The sequence below is a fragment of the Lactuca virosa genome, chromosome 3 (genome assembly GCF_052849685.1).
Source record: "Lactuca virosa cultivar CGN04683 chromosome 3, Lactuca_virosa_CGN04683_v6, whole genome shotgun sequence".
In the NCBI taxonomy this organism is placed as follows: Eukaryota; Viridiplantae; Streptophyta; class Magnoliopsida; order Asterales; family Asteraceae; genus Lactuca; species Lactuca virosa.
The window spans coordinates 422,022,030-422,044,561 of NC_136428.1; positions in this window are offsets into that span (position 1 = coordinate 422,022,030).

Sequence of the window (22,532 nt, forward strand, 5' to 3'; positions counted from 1 at the left end):
AATCTCCTTAAGCTCCTTGTCAAGGACATATTCTTTGTCCTCGTAGCGGGTAATCATCCTGATGTTTCTGATCCATTCATTGAAGTTGGATCCATCAAAAATGACTTTCCCACACAAGTTCATAAGGGTAAAGGAGCCATTAGGATTAGAGCCAGAAGCAGCATTGTTTGAAGACATCTGAAAGAAGAGAACAAGATGAGTTTAGATATTAAGAGAGTCCTTAATAAAACACCCAAATGTAATATTAAGGCTAGGATCCAATCACAATATATTATAACTTAGAAGAGGTATGCCGTAATCCAAGCTATAACATATTTGAAAGGTAGGTGAATGACGATTCACCAATTTCCACCATGAAAAACGAAATATAGATATTAGGTTTTTAATTGGTTCTTAGAAATTCCTAGATTCTTTTGAGATTCAATGAACTTTTCAAAGGCATGTTTCAATCTCGAGTGTACCCTCCAAGTTTTGTGACTGGGATACCGAGGATCACAAAACGAGGTGTGAAGTAACCATGCAAATCACTTGGTACCCTCAAAGTTTATCACTCAATCGATGTGCCGGTAAACCACACACGCTCCACCGATGCTATGGTAAACCTTAAGTCACCCTTGACCTACCTTGGTAAGTCCAAGTTAGTGTGCCGGTTAACCACACACGCTCCACCAACGACTTAAACAAAGTGTAAAGTGTAATTTCATGGATTAACACCTTATTCACATTTTTCCTAAAGTAAATAAAATTGGGAATTTAATAAAAGCATTTAGTTACTTTATAATATTCATCATACTTTTAATGAGAATTTATAAGTCCTTGTCCTACCCGTTCGGCTAATGACCCTCCACCGATCAAGGAAGCGGTGGGTGAGAGTGGACACCCATTAAGTTGTCATTTTATAGGCAACAACCTTATACCCCCCTTATAGACCGGCTTCGTGAATGAGGCGTACTAGCGGTAAGACGACTTGATCTTATACATATATATATATATTAGTAACTTATAATATTATAAAGTATAAGGGTTGAATTTTAACTTTTAAAATTCTAAGGGTTGGAACTAAAGTTTTAACCAAGACTTTACTTGTTCCAAAACTTGAGGGCAAGTTTTGTAAACTTCCAAAACTTTTCATTTCTTATAACTTATGAATTAATTGAGTAATAAAAATGAAGACTCTTCATTTTTATAACTCTTGTGTTCTTTTAATGGCTTTAATAAAAGTGAGACTTTTGGTTTTCCATAACTTGAGGACAAGTTATGGACTCCATTAAAATACATTATGATCATGAATTAAACCACCATGAAGGTTACAAACAATTCCTATGATCATCTAATCTTCATAAGTTCAAGAACATGAATATGAACACTTTCAAGAATCAAAAATTACACTTAAAAAACTTGTAATTTTGATAATTGCCATTGTAAATGGATTAGCATAAACATTACACCATCTAAGACAAGTTTTAAAACACCAAAACAGTTTAGGGTAATGTTTCTAGTCCATTTCCAGCAACAAATGTCGAACATCTGAAAACTGCAGCCTCTACTCGTCGAGTGCAAGAACAGACTCGACGAGTAACTTGCATTTGTTCATGGACTCGTCGAGTCCCCTCATGGACTCGGCGAGTTCATACGAGCAGAAAACAGAAAAACGATTTTTTCAAGCAGTATGTACATGCAACCCTAATAACCTTGGAGTATTTTGATGGGTTCATATTAGTTGGAGTATTTTGATGGGTTTTGAGCATTCTAACACTTCCTAAGTGTACATGCAACCCTAATAACCTTGGATCTATGTTTGTCTAATTATCATGCAAAGTTGAATTCCAAGGTTATATTCCTATCTAGCATACATGGGGAACATTTTTAACTTGAACGAAAGATAGAATAACTTACCTTGTTGTTGATTATGATCCTTGAAACCTTGTGAGCCTAGCACCCCAAGTGTGATACCTCAAATGCTTCACACAACACCAAATGCAAAGGAGTAAACTTTGAGAGAATCTTACACTTGCAAAATCGGCTCTAGCCCTCTTGTTTCTTAGTGTCCCCGATTTTGGGGAGAACACCTTTGTTTATATAGTGTGTTGCATTAGGTAAACCCTAATGTAACATGACTCTTCATTTCATGATCCATGGGTTAACTCCATGGAGCATCCATGGAGCATCCTATGGGTGGAACCCAACTTGATAATCCATGGAGCCTCTTAGCCCACTATATAAGATATGGAAGATTTACATAATCTCCCATATATTTAATTAGTTATCTTTTGATCACTTAATTAATTCTTGATCAAACTAATTAAATAATATTATTAATATATTATAACTTATAATATATTAATAAACCATAAGTGTTATTTCTCTCATTTTAGTTTATCCAATTGCATGGTACCATGCAACCCAAATGGACCATGCCGGGTCGGGTAAAGTACATACCAGAAATAGTTATGGACTTAGACACCTTATCCAACATATTTATCTTTTGGTCTTCAGGACTTGAGTGTGGGGTCATTCAAACATCTGTGACTGTCGGTTTCACTGGGATTCAGGAAGTGTTCATCTGGTTCTTGAGGTGCGTGGCCAATCGGGATTGGCTAGTAATGGAGCGCTAGTTAGAAGAGTTGGTTGTTATCGGATCGATCGTTAGACAGTGAGAAGGATTGGGGATTCTCCAATTTTCATGTATTGTGAAGACTTAGTCGAATCTAAGTGGGGGAGAATCGCCTCGGGATACAGAAGCACGAGCGGTGTCGAAAATGGGTTAGGTTCCGTATCGTGGTCAGGAAGAAAGGCGGCCCAAGTGGCTGTTTGGTTTAAGGGTTGTGTGAGTTGGGAGTTCGGTAAACTTCCCAGCATGTGTATCGCGTCTTCCCGGTGCTTGATAGCAGAATTTGGGGAATCCGTTTGGGGTTCCAGTCATGAATTGAGTTCAGTTCGGATGTTCAGTCGGATGTGTGATAGACTCTGAGGGTAAGTGGATTGATAGATTGAGGGTAAGGTATCAGACTGCGTTGTGTTAGAACGAAAGTGTTGTAAGACTGCGGGGGTTGCCGTAGCATTCACAAGCGATCAGATAGTATGAAAAGTGTTGTAAGACTGCGGAGGTAGCCGTAGCATTCACCAGCGGTCAGATGGTGTGGGAAGTGTTGTGAGGCTGCGAGATGATTTGTAGTATTCACGGATTCTTACAGACGATCAGGTCAGGGTGGGCCTGTTTGCAAGATTGTAGGTAGACCATAGCATAATTGGAATCAGGAAAACGGTAGGTCATTGGAGACCGGACATGATGTAATACTACAGTATTCTGGTAGCGTTCACTTTTCGTATATGATTCGATGGCATCAGGTTGTCAGGCTGTTATGATCAATGGATTAGAAGGATTGATGGAGCCATGAGTGGCAATATAGTTAGGGCGGTTATTGCTAGACGAAGTTCCTCCGGGAGTCGCGTGGGGCGATTGCGAGATTATCATTGGCTCAACAACCGGTCAGGACTTCGGGATTCCAGATAAGTTGGGACCGGGGAGGTCTCAGTGGACTTCGGAAACAACCAGAAGACAGCCTACTATTTCGGTCAGTTTCTGTGATCAGGGCGACATTAACTACTTGGGTTTTCAGGTGTGCGAAAAGTATCTGTAAGCGTTTGTAGATCTATGTGCGGGTATTGAGTATGCTGCTATGCTAGAGCAATTAGTAAGTCTGTCCCCAAGTATTGAACATGCTGATGGAGTATGCTGAAGACTCTGTATGGGTTTTGTTAGTTATGTGATCAGGTTCTGAGAATATATGTGTTATGGAGTAGCAACTTGTTCTGCCAGTGGACAGTGTAGGGTGAGGTTTCAGCATTGTGACGTTGTTGGTGGTGTGAAGGACATTGTTTAGGCCCTTTTGGGCAATGGAGGAGGTGAGTGCCTCCAGGATGGAGTGTTAGGCATCTGAAGCGACGACAGTGGTGTCGATAGGTTATCGGAAGCATTACAGTCATGAGTTGAGGGTCGAAGAGGGCATACCAGGCTCATACCGTGGGCTCAGAGGCAATCCAGACCTATGCTGAGGACCATTAAATGACATTCCAGTCATAGGCTGTGGGCATAAATATTATGTTAGTTATGTCGCTGGTAGGAGTGCGTTCGGATTGGATGTATTGTTGAGATTCGGGGGATTTGCACTCGGTTGTGACGAATCAGAGGATGGTGGATGAGACGCAAGGATAGATCCTTGGATCTCAAGTTATGAGTAGACCCGAGTCATGTCATAGAGGTATTCCAATCTAGGGTGTTCCATCCTGAGGATGACCGGACCTTATGATTGATTGGACCTGATATGTTTGGTATTCCAACCCGGGGGTTGATTGGGCCAAACATGTGTGGGGATACGAGGGTATTCCATCCTAGGGATGTCTGGACCCATCGTAGGCATACCTGGTATTCTAGCCCGAGGCTGATTGGGCCAGGTATGAGTGTTCGAACTTGTTAGCTGGTTGATTATGTATGCTATTTTGGGAACTGAAGGACGCTTTATCCTGTCGGCACAAAGGGTTCGCTTCAGGAAGAGGGAAAGTTGGGTTTCCGATACTTGGATCATCACGAGTTTGCCAGGTTGGCAAAGTGGCAAGTAGAATAGACCTTTGGAAAAGTGTCGGTTGGATTTCGCATCGCCTTTCACGTTTCGCAATTGCGGAAGTGCATGCCGGATGAGGAGGCAGTAGTATCATTGGATGACATTCAGGTTGATGAACGGCTGAATTATGTTGAGAGACATGTGGCCATGCTGGAGAGGAAGACGAAAGTTCTGCGGAACAAGGAGATACCTTTGGTAAAGGTATAGTAGGAACATCGAAGGGGTTCCGAGTGGACTTGGGAGCCGGAGGCTGAGATACGGGAGCACTATCCGGAGTTGTTCATTGTAGCGGACTTCAAGGACGAAGTCTAGTTCAAGTGGGGGAGAATTGTAACGCCCCGATTCTCAGGTATTAATATTGTGGCTTTAATGTTCAAGTTTCAAGGTCTACTCGACGAGTTGGATGCCCTGACTCGTCGAGTAGTAGCGGGTTTGGGACACGTGTTTAATTGACCAACTCGCCGAGTCGGAAGAGTGACTCGACGAGTTGGATCTGGAGGGTGAAACCCTAATTTCAGGGGTTTGGCACCCTATTTAAAGAATCATAAGCCTCATTCATCCTCTTTACAGTCCCTTGAGAGCTCAGCAAAACCCTAATACGGGTGTGTGTGCTCGATTGTGTGTTTTAAGCTTTGGAAGAGGATTCTTGGGGAAAAGAGCTTGGGGAAAACAAGTGGATTGAAGCAAGGAACTCGTGGGAATCAAGATCTACTTCAGTTGGCATCTTTTGGGAATGTATAAGCTGTTATCTTAACCCCCATTTCATTCTAGATCTCTTTTGGGTGGATTTTAGGGCTTTTCTAGTATAATAAGAAGCCATTCTTGGGTATAAGCTAAGATCTGAACTTGTAACTTCAGATCTGGACCTTCCTTGGACTCTAAGTCCATAAAATTTCAGCTTTGGCAAGCATGAACCTTCCCTCTAGTGTGAGACTTCTTTGAAAGCTTGGTTTTTGTCATTTTAAGGCTTTAGAGCTTTGCATGCACGTAAAGTTTGCAACTTTACGTGATAAACATGCCTTAGAAGCTTGGATCTGTAATCTGGAACCTTGCCATGGCTTAAAAAGCGTCTGCATGGATAAAGGTCTGCAAGGACTCGACGAGTTGATGAACAACTCGGCAAGTCTGTTGAAGATGGTCATGAACTCGACGAGTTGATGAACAACTCGGCGAGTCCGTTGAAGATTGCCTTGAACTCGGCGAGTCGTTCAAAGACTCAGCGAGTCGGCTAGGGTTTCTCCCAATTCTTGGACACGTATGAACTCGGCGAGTTAAAGGGGAACTCGACGAGCCAATCAAGGATTTCACGACTTCTCGAGTTCAGGAAGGACTCGACGAGTCGGTGAACTACACTCGACGAGTCGAGTCAACATGGACTGTTGACTTTGATTGTGGACTTTGACTTTGACCAAGAGTTGACCAGTTGTCTTCTGAGGGTATTTTTGTAATTTGGAAACTTATGCAAAAGGGTTTTATGGTAGCTATAGGTGGGGGAGTTCGCGTGGGTGATCCGGGAGTCGAGCTTTCTAGTTTCAGACGACAGTTGCGAGGTGAGTTATCCTCACTATACTAAGGGGTCTAAGGCACCAAGGCCGGCCCATTGGATATGTTATCCTAGCAGTGTTAGATGTTGAGTATGAGTTAGTGTTGCATGTTAGTGGTTATTCCAGTTAGGTAGATCTGTAGGACTACCTATGATGTTATATGATTATTGCATGCTCAGTAGTTATGTTATATGTTACATGTTATGTGGGATGGGTTGAGGTTGTACTGCTCCGTGCGGTAGCCAACAAACCCTAGAGTATTCCAGATATGAGCTGAGGGCCAGGCAAGGCATTCCAGACTCATACTGAGGACTCGAGAGCATTCCAGATACAAGCTGAGGGCCCGGTAGGCATTCCAGACTTGTACTGAGGGCTCGATGGCATTCCAGATACGAGCTGAGGGCCCGGTAGGCATTCCAGACTCGTACTGAGGGCCCAGGGGTAATCCAACTCGTAAAGTTATGGACCCATTGTATGCTGTTTCAGTTTGTTATGATATGCTATTACTGATATGGTTATGTGGACTGTATGTGTATCGGTATTTTGGGGGTAACTCACTAAGCTTTCGGGCTTACAGTTTCAGTTTATTGTTTCAGGTACATCAGGGGATGGCGGGAAGGCGAAGGCATGATCGTACAGCTCCTCATATTATGTTTATGTTTCTGGGAATACTCTGATAAATAATATTTTGAAAACAAAGTTGTAAGGTTTTGATGAACTTGACATGTTTTAAAAGTTTAAATTGGTTTGAAATTTTTGGGTGTTACACCTTACCTTACCTTACCTACCACACAATTTTTCTCTACTTAAATAATAGTCTTTTTAGGTAAGACAGAGACCAAACGCGTAACAAAAACAAACAGTAGGAACCTTCCGAGTAAAAAAAATAAGCTAGAGATAAAACACATAAATTACCCCAAACCATAGGGACCATTCGTGTAATTTACTCTTCATATATATTTTTTAAGGGGCACATTTTTTACTTTAGCATAGGCCCAAAATATGTTTGGGACGTATGTACTTTTGACTTTAACTAAGGAAAGTAAAGGTCAAAGTGTCTTTTATTCCTTCTTATTAACTAACATATTTATCTTATATTTATATAAACTAACTATATATAAATGGACTTCAATAAGTTCAAAAAGATGTATACAACTTATAAATTCATACATTATGAATTACTCGTTGTTTTCTCCCTAGAAAATATTATTTTCATAAAATAACAATTTCCTAATTAAATACAATAGTTGATAATATTTATCAAATTCTTATAAATAATCAATAAGTGTATACTTGTTATAAGATGTAACCCTATATGAGCATATATTATTAAAAAATATCATTATATAATGATTTCTTGGGCATATAGATCTTTCCGAAGGAGGTTGGATCTTCTCTTGAGAGGACTCTCTTGCACCAAAAACTTTGATATTCATCAAAACACACCTTCAAGCAACAAATCTCAAGAGCACTTGCAAGGGAGGTTAAGGTTTCACAATGGGTGTTTCAGCGGTGGAAGCTAGAGATAAGATGAAACCCTAATAGTTAGCACCTTTATATAGAGCCCAAAACACGGAAGTTAGGGTTTTGTGCAACAACAACGTCGTGTTGTGACCAATACATGGTTGCGTCGCTACTTGCACGCGTTATGACATTCAGGAATTGCCACGTGCTTAACCAAAACTCCCAAATTTCAAACTTATTTTAATTCAATATGTAATCAATTCTTTCCTGAAAAACGGATGTTGCATTCCGAAAACCAAGAATTGATCACTTTATGACAACGAAAACTATCACAAGAACCTTCACATTGAATATAAAAGGCAACCCAACATCCTCCCATATATCTAATGGACACCTCCTTGAATCCTTCATTAAGACACACCGACTTCAAATTAATGATAGAGTGAAATTCCTTCACATTACCCGATAGAGATAACAAGAAATCTTGACGATTAAAACAACTAGCATCAATAAAAATAGTCAGAGAAGAATCTGCCATGTTTACGTGATTTAACACCGGTTCACCATTCACCACCGAAGCATAAGTTTCCCCATTTTTTGATTTATTAGGAACCTGCGACACATAAGCAGATTGTGTCCCATATTTGTTAATATGTTTTACGTCGTGATCGAATAGAGATAACAAGAAATCTTGACGATTAAAACAATAGAGATAACAAGAAATTCCTTCACATTATCCAATAGAGATAACAAGAAATCTTGATGATTAAAACAACTAGCATTAATAAAAATAGTCAGAGAAGAATCTGCCATGTTTACGTGATTTAACACCGGTTCACCATTCACCACCGAAGCATAAGTTTCCCCACTTTTTGATTTATTAGGAACCCGCGACACATAAGCAGACTGTGTCCCATATTTGTTAATATGTTTTACGTCGTGATCGAATAGAGATAACAAGAAATCTTGACGATTAAAACAATAGAGATAACAAGAAATTCCTTCATGTCAAAACCATAAGTGTAAAAACATCCATAATAACCTCTCATGTCAAAACCAAAGTGTCAATAGTCAAACATGTTATCATAAAATAATATCAGAGTGTAATCCCAATGATCTCATGTGCGGAAAACATAGTGTGATGCGCTGCGATCGAGCCGACTCCTTTCCTTTGAAAACGAGTACCTGAAACCAAAACTGTAAACTGTAAGCACGAAGCTTAGTGAGTTCCCCATCATACCACATACCATACAATCACATATTACCAGGCATATCTGGGTGCCCGACCTACCATGCTGAGCATACCGAGGTGCTCAAACTACCCCACTGTCAGGCATACCGAGGTGCACGACCTACCCCATATCAGGCATATCTGCGTGCCCGACCTACCCCTTCAGTATCTTTCAACCGGTAACCGGGAGCTTGCCTCCCCTTCGGTATCTTTCAACCGGTAACCGGGGACTATTTCACCCCTACCACTACCACATAAAAGCATAGCATAAACACATAAATCACATACTGCCTAGCATATCTGGGTGCTGGCCTACCCCTTCGGTCCTGTCGACCGGTAACTGGGGACTATTTCTGATGGGTTTTAAGCACTACATTAGTCCTATGGTGTACATGCAAACCCTAAAGCTTTGGATCTAGTTTGTCTAATGAACATGCGATAATCATCCAAAGCTCATAAACCCTAGATCTAGCATATGATAATCAATATTAACATAAGAATAGGGTTTAGATATTACCTTGATTGTTATATAGCAATAACAATCTCAAAAAACTTCTTGATCTTGACTTTTGAAAGCTTAGTGCCTCAAATGTTGCACCTCTAATGGAATCACAAACACCATGAGCAACAAGATGACTTATCTTATTATGCAGGAAGTCAAAACATGCAAAGTGAAACACAATAATAATTGAATCCAATCTGGCCCCAAACTTTTGAGTATAAATAAAACCCCTTTTATTTAGTCTCCATATTGATTACACATTGTTCATTGTATAATGTTTTGGATAATCAACTTATTACTTGAATTATAACAGCAGAGTTGTACATTAAGAATTTATGTCTAGATTAGAAACTTTTATGCAAGAAGGATGTTATCAGTTCCCTTTATTTAATTAATCTATTTTAGCCACAAAATTAATTCTTATTAATTCTTGACTAATATTAATTAAACAATATGATTTCTCTTTTAATATATTATTCATATAATATATTAATAAATCATAATTAATCCTCTTTCTCCTTAATTCATCCTATCAGTTGCACCTAATCTAACAGTCTCCCACTTGGATAAGTCTAATAACTATTTTGCGTATGACTTCATAACCTGATCAGCAATCGTAGCTTTCAAAAGCCGCTGTCAACTCTGATCTTATCAGTAGCACGTCCTTTAGATAAGGGATCATATATTCCTCCATTCTAGATATCGTATGAACTGAGACATCGATTTTAATTTTACTCTCTGTTCATGTGTTGTTTCCCGATATCTGATTTATGACGACTGACAAAAGACTACAATTGAACACATCAACTTAGTCCCGGCTTGGCCAAGCGCTTTGGGTGTCATCACTAAATCATCGAGGGGCCCACAGATATCTCTTTTATCCCACATTGGGTAAAAGGAACGGATAAACTTCGACTCAATGCTTTCTTGTACCTACTCATCAAATCACACACAACAATATGTTTTATAACACCAAGTTACTGGTGCGTTTACATATTATCAATGCGCAACCGACTTGTAAATTACAACTCACACGTCTCGGTTTCAAGAATATAAGATATTATCGCCTCACCAATCATTCGTGATAAAATCCATGAAGCGATCCAAGTGAGCGTGGGTTTAATCCAATGCTCAAATCTTAATTCGTAAGCACTCATGAACATTGTAGCAAACTTTTGCTATGTCTAATACACTTTAGACAATCTACAAGCCAATTCATGACAGTCTTCTTTCATACCTACTTCCAAAGTATGAGCGACTGTAGATGGTTTGAATAATCTTATTATCCGGGAAGTCAAAACATGCAAAGTGAAACACAATAATAATTGAATTCAATATGGCCTCAAACTTTTGAGTATAAATAAAACCCTTTTTATTTAGTCACCATATTGATTACACATTATTCATTGTATAATGTTTCAGATAATCAACTTATTACTTGAATTATAACAGCAATTGTCCCATGCACCAAGCATGCACACTCTGTTTACCTGTGGTCCATACTTTGTGAAATAGATCAATTGAAAACATTTCCAATGATGCTCATTTCACAATCCCTAATCCTTATCGTTAGTGTAAGAACACAAAATTCTCGCCACTACTAGAATATGTTAGATTCTAACATTTTATGCAATGATCATTTTGTAATCTTATTGCACAAAAGTCACCAAGACTTTGCCAACAAAATTACAAAGTGTTCTACTGGAGATTGTTACAAGACAATTCCATAGATATGAAGTCTCACATTCAAAGTACATTCATTTAAACATCATTCTTGCATAAAAGTTTCTAATCTAGACATAAATTCTTAACGTCCAACTCCCAATATGGAAACATTTCCATATTTTCCATATGACAACTCATTATTAATAGAATCATATCTAATCATAATAATGTCATTATGGTTCATTCATTACTATACTTCCAACTACTCACAAACGACCAATCCTTAGCGAACCTTAGATTGTCCTTGACAGTTGTTTAATATTTTAGTCAAATCCGGTTCTAGTCCTTTTTCTCTCTTGATGCCCTAGACATTTGGAAAATTTTAGAACAGTCAAATATTACAGGATATGCAATCGAACCTATACCCGAAGCGTATGGGGCACGATTCATAATGAAAAACGTGATACTTTACCAGTTTCTTACTATAATATTGCTATATATAGTATCCCCATATGTTGAATCTTTTCAACATAACATCCATATATGTCCTTTGACTAAATTTAATTAAAATTTCTCGATCCAAGCCTTTAGATTTTGAAACGAAGTATAATATTCTCTCCCTTAATTATAGCAAAACAACTTTTCATCCCCTGCAACTTTGCAAAGTGAAACTGTTGTTTTCTATAATTAATATTGCTAACTTTCAATACTTAAAATAATAATCATGCTCCCACTAACATGATGATTATATCCTTACCAGCATAACACTTATGCTCCCACTAGCTTTGACATGTATTCAGAAATCTGCTAAACTTCTAGAAAACAATAGTTATTGATTTCCAAAGATCATATTTCTAATACGATACGCTTCGACAATCTTTTATCTAAGCTTCTAGAAAACAACTCATACACCTTTCCTTAGATAGCTCACATGTGTGTCTAAACAATTCTAGAACTTATAGCAATAAGTCTCGAATGTTCAAACTAATTGCCAAATCTCACAATTCGAACTATGAAGAGGGATGCCGTAGTCATAATCGAATTTGAGAATGCAATTTACATAGTCGCTATCTCATTAAAATCTTCCTAGTGAAAGCGTTTCCTTACAATCATTTTCATGAAGGCGAGAAACCTTATGACACTTAGATTTTATGGTGTATGTGTTCCTATCCATGTGAATTTGTCATAACCATAATCATAAGATAATGTTTGTGACAAATCCAAACTGTTATGGACAAAACTTGTTCATTCTTTATTTCTTGCCATCAAGGGTCCCACCATTGCTTCCAAGTCTTCGAGCAGCTCACCCCTACCTATCAATGTCCTTTCCATTGATCAGGATGCCCTGCCTCTATGCAATCAATTGAGAACTCATATGCATAGTTGACTTAAACTGGAATGGCACAGAAACAAAAAATTGTGTCAACACGATAGGTTACAAACCTCAAGTCGTGTGCTAGTGTTTAACAATAGGTTTACCCTTGATTAGTTCTTGAAACTTTTCAAGATCATTTAGACTCCCACTGACCTCTTGACATATATGATTCTCTTGTCAAGAAACATTTTTTGACAAAACAGATATTCAAGAGTTAGTGTAGGTCCTTATTAAGGCAAATACTACACACAATTTGTCTTAGTTGGCCTTTGTCTTATACAAGATATCACAACTTACCAATTTCAAACGTGCAAGAGCAAGAAAACATTTTCCTACTTCACATTTGATGAGTGTGTTAAAATTTCTTAAGATGATGTCACTCAAATCACAATTTTGGAGTACGACTCTAAGACTTGATTTTGGAACGAAGTATGATACACCTTTTGATTTAACCATTTCAAAAATTGTTGATTCCTCTTCTTAGCCATACTAGTGTACTAAGGTGTCCTTAGAGGAAGAATTGTGATACGGTTTCAAAATCACTAAGGTAATCATAAAATAGATACTTAAGTACTCTCCCATCTTTTCAGATTGGAGAAACTTTTATCTTTCTGCCTAATTGATTTTTCTTATTCGTCCTGCTATTTATTGAAACCTTTTCAACGATTCAGAATCATTTTTAATCTTTTAAGTATAATCACATTTACTAATCTGTTAGCAAATCATGACGAATATTTTGTCGTTCTTTGTGGTGGACTCGACCCAGTGCACAACAATGCGTACTAGATCCTTTAGTCCTTTATTTGACTCACATACTTATGTGAACAAGGAGTTAGTCTTAATTTCCCAAATACGAAGTTTCTCATTCATCATACAATACCATTTGCATGATTCGAAGTTTCTGTCCAATTGAAACTTGGGCGATGAGAATCTTTCCTTATTTGGTAAATTTATGACATAACTAAGAATCAAATCCATTTACAATATTGCTAACAATAGAAACATTCAAACACCAATTTTCATAAAACCCATCGCAAGGAAACATAAATAAGACAAAATCAAAATTCATATTATTGCGGAAAAATCTTGTCCTTACAATGCGATTACAAATGAAAACTATGTAAATATTATTTAGCAATCTGTCCTAACTCTAAAGTAGCAGCTCAAAAAATCCGATCTTTGAATCATGCGATCGAAATCCATTTCTTCATGACCAGATTCAGCTCACTTCTTTCTTTTAAGCTTCCTTTTTCTTCGATCCTACAAACACCAAATGTAATCTTATCACATCATGTATTAAGTATCTAAAATGAACTTAATAGAGTTAGATAGTGGATTTTACCTGAAGCAGAGTCATACATCTTGACTCTCCCATCTCTTAGATCTCTCAGGTAGTCAGGGCAGCTTTGCAACCAATGCCCCTTCTCTTGGCAGTAGAAACACACAGATTATTTGGGAATGGCACAAGGGACTATCTCAGATTTAGCCTTTCTCTTGCGTAGAGAAAACTTTTCTGGACTTCCAATGTTGCCATTGTCCATAGAAGGTTGGGACATTGATTTACCAGACAAATTTGCTTGACCAGTCCGCCAAATCATTTCTGATTCAGTAGCAACAATCAAATAAGTCAAATCAATGAGGGTCACGTCTCGGTCCATCATATAGTACTCTCTAATGAACTCACTATATGAGTAAGGAAGTGATTGAAGAACCAAGTCAACAGCCAACTTCCTAGAGACTTCGACACCTAACATTACCAATCTGTCAATATGCAACTTCATATCCAAGACATGAGCACATACAGACTTTCCATCTTCGTGTTTGTTTGCCAATAGGGCTTGAGTAACCTTGAACTTTTCAAATCTTCGAACATGTGGGTCAGGGAGAATTATTGGAGGAGGTGGAGGAAGTGCAACATGATTTCCATTTCCACAATCTAATCGTGGAACACCATCTTCAAGTGGAAAACCTTTTCCAATGGATTTAGGAAGACGATAGTTGTTAGATTTTGACATCTACAAAACGGGAGAAATTCAAGTTAGTTGATTGAGTCCTTAATAAAACACCCAAATGAGATATTAAGGCTACGACCCAACACAATATTCTACAACTTGGAAGAGGGATGCCGTAATCCAAATTGCAGAACATTTGAGGGTAGGTAAATGACGATTTACTAATTTCCACCATGAAAAACGAAAATTGAAGGTTTAAGTTTTAAATGAATTGAAACTCCTAGATCTTTTGAGATTCATTGAACTTTTCAATGGCATGTTTAATCTCGATTATGCCCTTCATTTGTGACTGGGATGCCAAGGATCACAAATAAGGTGTGAATAACCATGCGAATGTACGTGGTGCCCTCAATGTTACAGTCACCTAATCGACATGCCGGTTAACCACACATGCTCCATCGATCTATGACAAACAGCGATTCACCCTTTGCCACCAATGCCAATCCCAACTTAGTGTGCCGGTTGACCACACACGCTCCACTAATTGTCTCGGCAAGGGTACAAAGTGTAATTCCATGGAATTACATCAAATTCACTTTTTACTAAAGTAACTAAGATTTGGGAATTTATAAAAGTGTTTAGTTACTTCGTATTTCATTATACTTATAATGGAAGGTTGTGTCATATCCTACCCGTTTGGCTAACGACCCTCCACTAGTCAAGAGTGCGGTGGGTAAGAGTGGATACCCATTCAATCGCCATTTTATAGGCAATTTCCTCAAACACCCCTTAGAGACCAGCTTCGTAAATGAGGCCTACTAACGGTAAGACTGACTCTTTACTCAAACATATATAATATGTTAAACTCTTAAATGTTATATAGTATAAGGTGTATTTTATACTTTTAAAATACTAGGTGGTCTAATTTGATAAATTATACCTCTAATCTAATTAAATGTAAACCAAATATATTATGGATTTATTAACCCTCTTTTAATTATACACTTAATTAACTTAATAAAACCATAAGGGTGTAATGTGAACTTTTCAAAAACTAGGGTTTTAGAATTTGATATTTCAACATTAAACTATTTAATCAATTATTCAAATTCCAAAACTTGAGGGCAAGTTTTGAAACTTTTCAAAACTATCTAAATCAAATTACAAACAATTAAATTAATCAAATAATTGGTAATTATCTAAATTTGACCTAATTTTATGGCAAGATAATTCAATCAAATAATTCAAATAAATCAAGTTTATCACATAAGGCAATGATTATCTAATTAATTGATAATTATCTACTATTTTGGAAAAGATAATCACATAATATCAATAAAATTCGGATTCTATCAATAAAAAACGGTTTTGGTAATTATCCCACAGCAAAATAGGTCAAAAACCCAAAAAATCTTATGCATCATATATGATATTATGAAGAAAGAAAGATCAAAAGATATGTATATAACACCTTATGCATTAGTAAATAATATATTATAATATTATATAATATATAATACTATATAGTTACTGTTACTCTGTTACATACGTGATCATGATTCATGATTCATGAATGCATAATGAAAAGTTAAGAGTTGATATAAGAGTAGAACTGGAGTAGAATGAAAGAAAGTATATTGCCTTGATGTTTAGTGGAAGACTGGAACACTAGAAGTCTGGAAGTATAGTTGAGTTGAAGAAGATGGATGAAGATTTGGAATTCTTGGAGAAAACGGTTGGAAAAGATCGATGAAGATTTTTTTTTGTTCCCGCCTCTGAATCTTTGTCGTGCGATGAGCGACTCTTGGTTTCCAAGATTTATTTATTCATTTATTTAAACCTAATGGCCCACCATCTAATTAAAAGCCCGTTACTCATTAAGGCGCGCTTAAGCGTCGCTTACCGTGTCACATAAAGCATTGAAAGCGGTCCGAGTCGAGCGCCTTAAGGAATCGCATCGCATTACTAGGTCTGAAGCGCTTATGCTGATCGCATTGGCGCCTAGCGCTTTAAGCGCGCCTAGTCGGCACATTTTTAAACCAAGACCCCAATGTTAGCTTGATCCAAGTCCAAGGCCCAATCCAGAGGCCCAAAGGTCAATTTGTGAATCAAGGCCCAACATATGGCCCAATTTTCTAAATTGGGCCCAAAACTTTACATGGTCTCACTCTAAGGCCCAACCATTTATTCCAGTCCAACCTTTGACATTCTACTGGCCCAATATCATATAATCATTAAGGCCCAAACTATGGCCCATCTATGGCCTAATTTTCCAAATTGGGACCCAAACCCCTTACATGGCCTTACCCTAAAGCCCATTAAATTATTCTAGTCCATATGCTTGATTTTGGATGGCCCATTAATTACCCAATCATCAAGGCCCAATAGAAAGGCCCAACAATAAACCCAAGTGAAATTAGGGTTTTACATAAAATGATGATTAGGGTTAAGTTTTCCTACTTAATCCATTAAGGACTTAATCCATTAAGTCCAATATTGTCTTAGGTTGATTGCAAATGATTATTAATTAACATATTAAGTTTAGTGAATAATTCAAGTGCGGTCCCGATCAAATTCCCAAAATTAGGGTTTCATGGCATCAGGGTTTTCCAAACCCTAATTAGGGTTTCCAAGCCCATCTTAGCCCATTAGGCTCATTAGGGTTTCACTGGGCCCATTGGGGTTATGTTCCTTTGCCCAAACATTCCAAACAAGTCACAATCCAAACAGGGCACACCGTCACCCGACACGGCGGCCGGTGGCGGCAGGAGGCGCCAGCCACCACCTCACGGTGGTGGTTTTGAGTTTCTCTCATTATTCCATTGTTGTTACAATTTACAATAAAACCCTCAATTAACATACACACACAACTAAACTAATCACACACACACACACACCTAGTGGTGGCTGGTGGTGGTAGATGGTGGCAGCCACCACCTCACGGTGGTGGTGGTGGCTGTTCTAGGTTTTCCAGCCAACAAGTTACACACATAACACACACTACAACAAAACAAACACCCATACACTTTCTTGCTTGCAAGCGGATCCAGCCACCCTCCTGGTGGCGGTTGGCGACGACAGAAGCACAAAACGGTGGCAACAGCGGCGGCGCCACCAACGATCTTGGCATGTGGCAGCGGCTCACGGTGGGACAACAACCCACAGACACCACAACACCTTCAACTGAACTATCCACGAGAACCGGCAACCCTTTATTTTCACAGAAACTCACAACGACAGTATTGGCCAGAGATAGCAGCAGCGATGGCATAACGGCAGACGGGGCTAGAAAAAGAAGAGAAGAAGAAGAAGTGGTGGCAGCGGACTTCAACCGAGGGTAGTGGCTCCTCCATGGCTCGTTTCTCCGGCAAGGAATGTCACGACGTCCGACGGTGGGTGCGTATTCCAGCAGCAACAACCACAGCAGCATGGTGGCTGCGACTTGGCCCTCACCATGTCCGACTACACAAAGCCCTCCACCAGTCTTCATCTCCAGTCACAACGGAAAAAGGGCGACGGTGGCACTTGGCTCGGCGGCTAGCGACCTCGACACGGTGGTGGCGACGCCGTAAAATGGAAGGGAAGGCGGCGACTGGTGGGAGGCATAAGGGGTGATGGATGGAGGGTTTTCTATTAGGGTTAGGGTTTGTATGGGCTTTATACTCGTGCCCTAGGAAACTTTATGCCATAATGGCAGAAATGGCCCCTCCCATATCATTTTCTTACAACATTAATCTGATATTTAACAAATAAACCCTCAGCATTAGAATCCATTGCAATCTAGGTACAAAACTTACCAAACAACCCCTTAGCCCCAAAATCTCTTCAAATAAAGTCCCATAAATTCTCATTTAGTCCATGCCCTCAATAATACTTACAAATTAAGTCTGGATTTTACACTTAAATCCCCGCCTTCTAAAATTAAGACAGTTAACTCCTCGAGACCAACACCTTGCTATATAATTAATAATTTTAGGGCTACGATTCATTCATCAATTTTTTTTTATTTATTTATTAAATAAACGGGGTGTTACAACTCTCCCCCACTTAGGGTAGATCCTTAAGAATAAGGAAGATAATGGGGATGGGTAATTGGGTTGATTGTTTGATGTTTAAACATAGTAATTAAATTATTGTGGGTTGAAAACCCTATGTACTCACCACGTTTTCCAACCTGACCCACTCAAGCTTATTTGTATCACAGGTGTCGATATGAAGCTACTTTACACTGAGGGATTTAAAAGAGATGTAGATCACTAGTGTAAATAAATGTAAAATATGTTTATGTTTATGTTTCTGTATTGACGATGACATCCCAAATGTTTTAAAATGGATAAAAATACATTTCTTCGGAAATGCTTTGATAACGTATTTATCATGTTTTTCTGGGAACAAATTCCGCAACGTTTTTATTAAAAGAGGTACTCTGATTTTTATAAAGCATAAACAAAATCGGTCTTTTCTGGCCGTGAAAATGGGGATGTCACAGTTGGTATCAGAGCATTAGTTTAAGCGAACTAGGAATAAGGATTTATTTCTAGACTTAAACTTAGAATGCTAAGCGATGATTGTGAGGAGTTTGTCTAATATATTTTAGGAAGTACACCTGAATAGACACGAGCACTAGCTCATTTAAGGAAGATGCCTAAATTGCTTTTATGTGGTAAATGATTTGCAATGCTTTATGATGCTATCGTTTGATCGGATCTATGGTCTGTTGCCGACCGGATCTGGAAACTTTATGTGTTCAGATTTCTAAACGCTTAATTACGATATTAGAAGTGGCATGTAATTTTTTGAAGTAATAAGGAGGAATACACATCTAAACCTTCTCTATCTATATTCTCGTTTCGATACACGAAACGCCTGCTTTGGTGTATAGAATGTCATGATAAGGACTCATAGCAGACTGAGCAAATGGAGGAAATGAGAAGGCTTACGATAGTGAATGATCCATATCGGAAGATATCGTAAGAGTGATATCATGCCTTTAGAATGCATCTAAATAGGTAATACCTCTAGTACGGGAGAAGTACACTTTCGATTGGTGGAAAGAAAGAATTTTGGGTATAATCCATGAAGTTATCCCATCGTCTGACATTTTCATCACCAACCGAGTTGAAGCGGAATTGATGATTGAAGAAACGCATGGATGAAGTCCTACTAGAGTCTATGGAAAATTATATGATTGTTCGGGCTAGTCAATTTAGAGTCAATGAGCTTCAAAAATGAATTTTTGATGGAATATTATTTAAAAGGATTAATCTTAACCAAGTTATATTATATGTCACAAGGGTTCCATACATATAAATAATGCCGAAATCCGAGTTAAAACGAATAAGTTATGACCCGTCGAAGTTTTACGGCAAAACCGGCACGACACCGGGAATCGTAAAAAGTGAACTTACGATAAAATAATTTCTAGCCTTAGCGATCTAAACGAAAGTCGTAGTATTGATGGGTTTTGCGCATTCTAACACTCCTAAGTGTACATGCAACCCTAAATACCTTGGATCTATGTTTTCTCTATTATACATGCAATTATGAACTTTCCAAGGTATTACCCTATCTAGCATACAATACTTGATACTTGGGTAATCAAATGGATAGAATACATACCTTTGTTTGATGTAGCTTGTCTCCATGAAGCTTGAGTGCCTAGTGCCCCAAGTGTGACACCTCAAATGGTTCACACAACACCAAATGCACATGGAATGACTTGAGAGAAATGGAACACTCCTTGAAATCGTCTAGCCCTCATATTCACACATTAGTGCACGATTTCTTGAGCCATGGGATTCTTTTATATGGTGGCTATTAGGGTTACACCATGTAACTCATAACTTTACCCATTCCTTATGCTCCATGGATTTTAACCTCCATGGAGTATCCATGGGTCACCCCATGGACTTAGTCCAACATAAGGAATCTTGGATCACAAGCCCACATATATAAGAATGAATGATTTACACAATCAACCCATATATTTAATTAGTCTCCTTTTGATCACTTAATTAATTCCAAATTAATTCTTGATCAATACTAATTAAATAACCTTATTAATATATTAGAACTTATAATATATTAACCAACCTTAAGTGTTATTTCTCTCATTATAGTCTATCCAAATGCATGATGCCATGCAACCCAAATGGACCATGCCGGGTCGGGTCAAGTCTTACCAATTATAGTTATGGACTTAGACATTAATCCAACAGTCTCCCACTTGGATAAGTCTAAAACTATTATTGTGTATGACTTCAGGAACCGATCAGCAATCGTAGCTCTCAAAAGCTTCTGTCGAACTCTGACCTTGTCGATGAACTCTGACCTTTGTCAATGACTTGTCCATTAGATAAGGGATCATATATTCCTCCATTCTAGATATCATATGGACTGAGACATGGATTATCAATCATTCTCTCTGTCCATTTGTTGTTTCTCGATTTCCGATTCATGATGACTGACTGATTGAACAAATCAAATCAGTCCTGGCTTGGCCAAGCACTCACATGTATCATCTTTAAATCATCGAGGGGCCCACAGATATCACTTTTATCTTGAAGGTAAAAGGAATGGATAAACTTCGACTCATATGGCTTGTTCTACTACTTGTTGAATCATACACAAAGGCACGTTTTATAACATCGAGTTACCAAATGTGTTTTCGTGCAATCAATGTACAACCAACTCATAGTAACAACTCATATCTCTAGGTTTGAAGAATATAAGATATTATCGTCTCATGATCACTCGTGATAAAATCCATGAAGTGATTCAAATGAGCCCGGGTTGAATCCAATACTCAGAACTTATGAGCACTCATGAGTGTTGTAGCACCACTTTGTCCACCAACTTGGACCTCTACAAACCAACCCATGACAGTCTTGATTCATATCTACTTCCAACATATGACCGACTGTGGATGGTTTGAATAACTTAATCATTCAGGAAGAGCGACTTAGTTATTCTGGAAGTCAAAACATGCAAAGTGAAACACAAGAATAAATGAATCAAATATGGTATCAGACCCTATGAATATAAATAAACACTTTTATTTATCACCATACTGATTACTCATTATTCATTGTTTCGGTTTTATCAACTTTATACTTGAATTAAAAACACTAATTGTCCCATGCTCCAAGCATGTACACTATGTTTTTCTTAAACAATAGCTTTGTCATACACCAAGTATGCACTCTATGTTTGTCTATGATCCTTACTTTGTGAAATAAACCAATTGAACATAATTTCAATGATTCTAATTTCACACTCCCAAATCCTTATCGAAAAATGTGATAATTTCAAATTCCTATCATTTATCGAAATCTGTTTAGATTTTAAACTTATATGCACTGACCCTCCTGTAATGAATATGTACAAAGTCACAAAGACTTGTCAACAGTCATTATAAGGTATTCCAATGGAGATCAACTCCATGGAAACTAAGTCTCATATTCAAAGTACATTGCTTTGGACATGCTTCTTGCATTAAGTTTTCTAATCTTACACAGATAACTTCCACCTATGGAGACAACTCTATATTCTCATTTTGACTATCACTTCTGAATAAGAGATGCCTCTTTTCAGAATATGTCAATATGGTCCTTCCAAAATTAGCACTATACTTCCAACTGTCCCTAAGCAACCAATCTTTGGTAAACCTCAGCTCGTCCTTGACAATTGCTTAATCATTTTAGTCATATCCAATTCTAGACCTTTTCCCTTCTTAATGCCTCTGGGCATTTGGAAAAATTTAGAAATGACAAATATTATAGCACATGCAATCGATCCTGTACCCAAAGCAAATGGTACACGATTCATGATGTCTCACATAAAGACATGATTCTAGACCAGTCTTTTGCTACAATATTTTTATTTGCCATGTTTTCAAAATTTGACTATGAAGAGGGATGCCGTAATCATAATCGAATTTTGAGAACGCAATATATAGAATTTCCTTAAGTTGAACCAATCCAACATGAAATTCATATATATATTCTTGACTAAAGATGATTAAGGTCTCAATCTAAGCCTTTAGAACTGAAATGAAGTATATCCTCTCCCTTAATTATAGCAAAACAACTTTTTCAATCCCTGCAGCCTCACGAATTGAAACTTTTGTTTTCTATAATTAACATTGCTAACTTGCAACACTAACAATAATTATCATG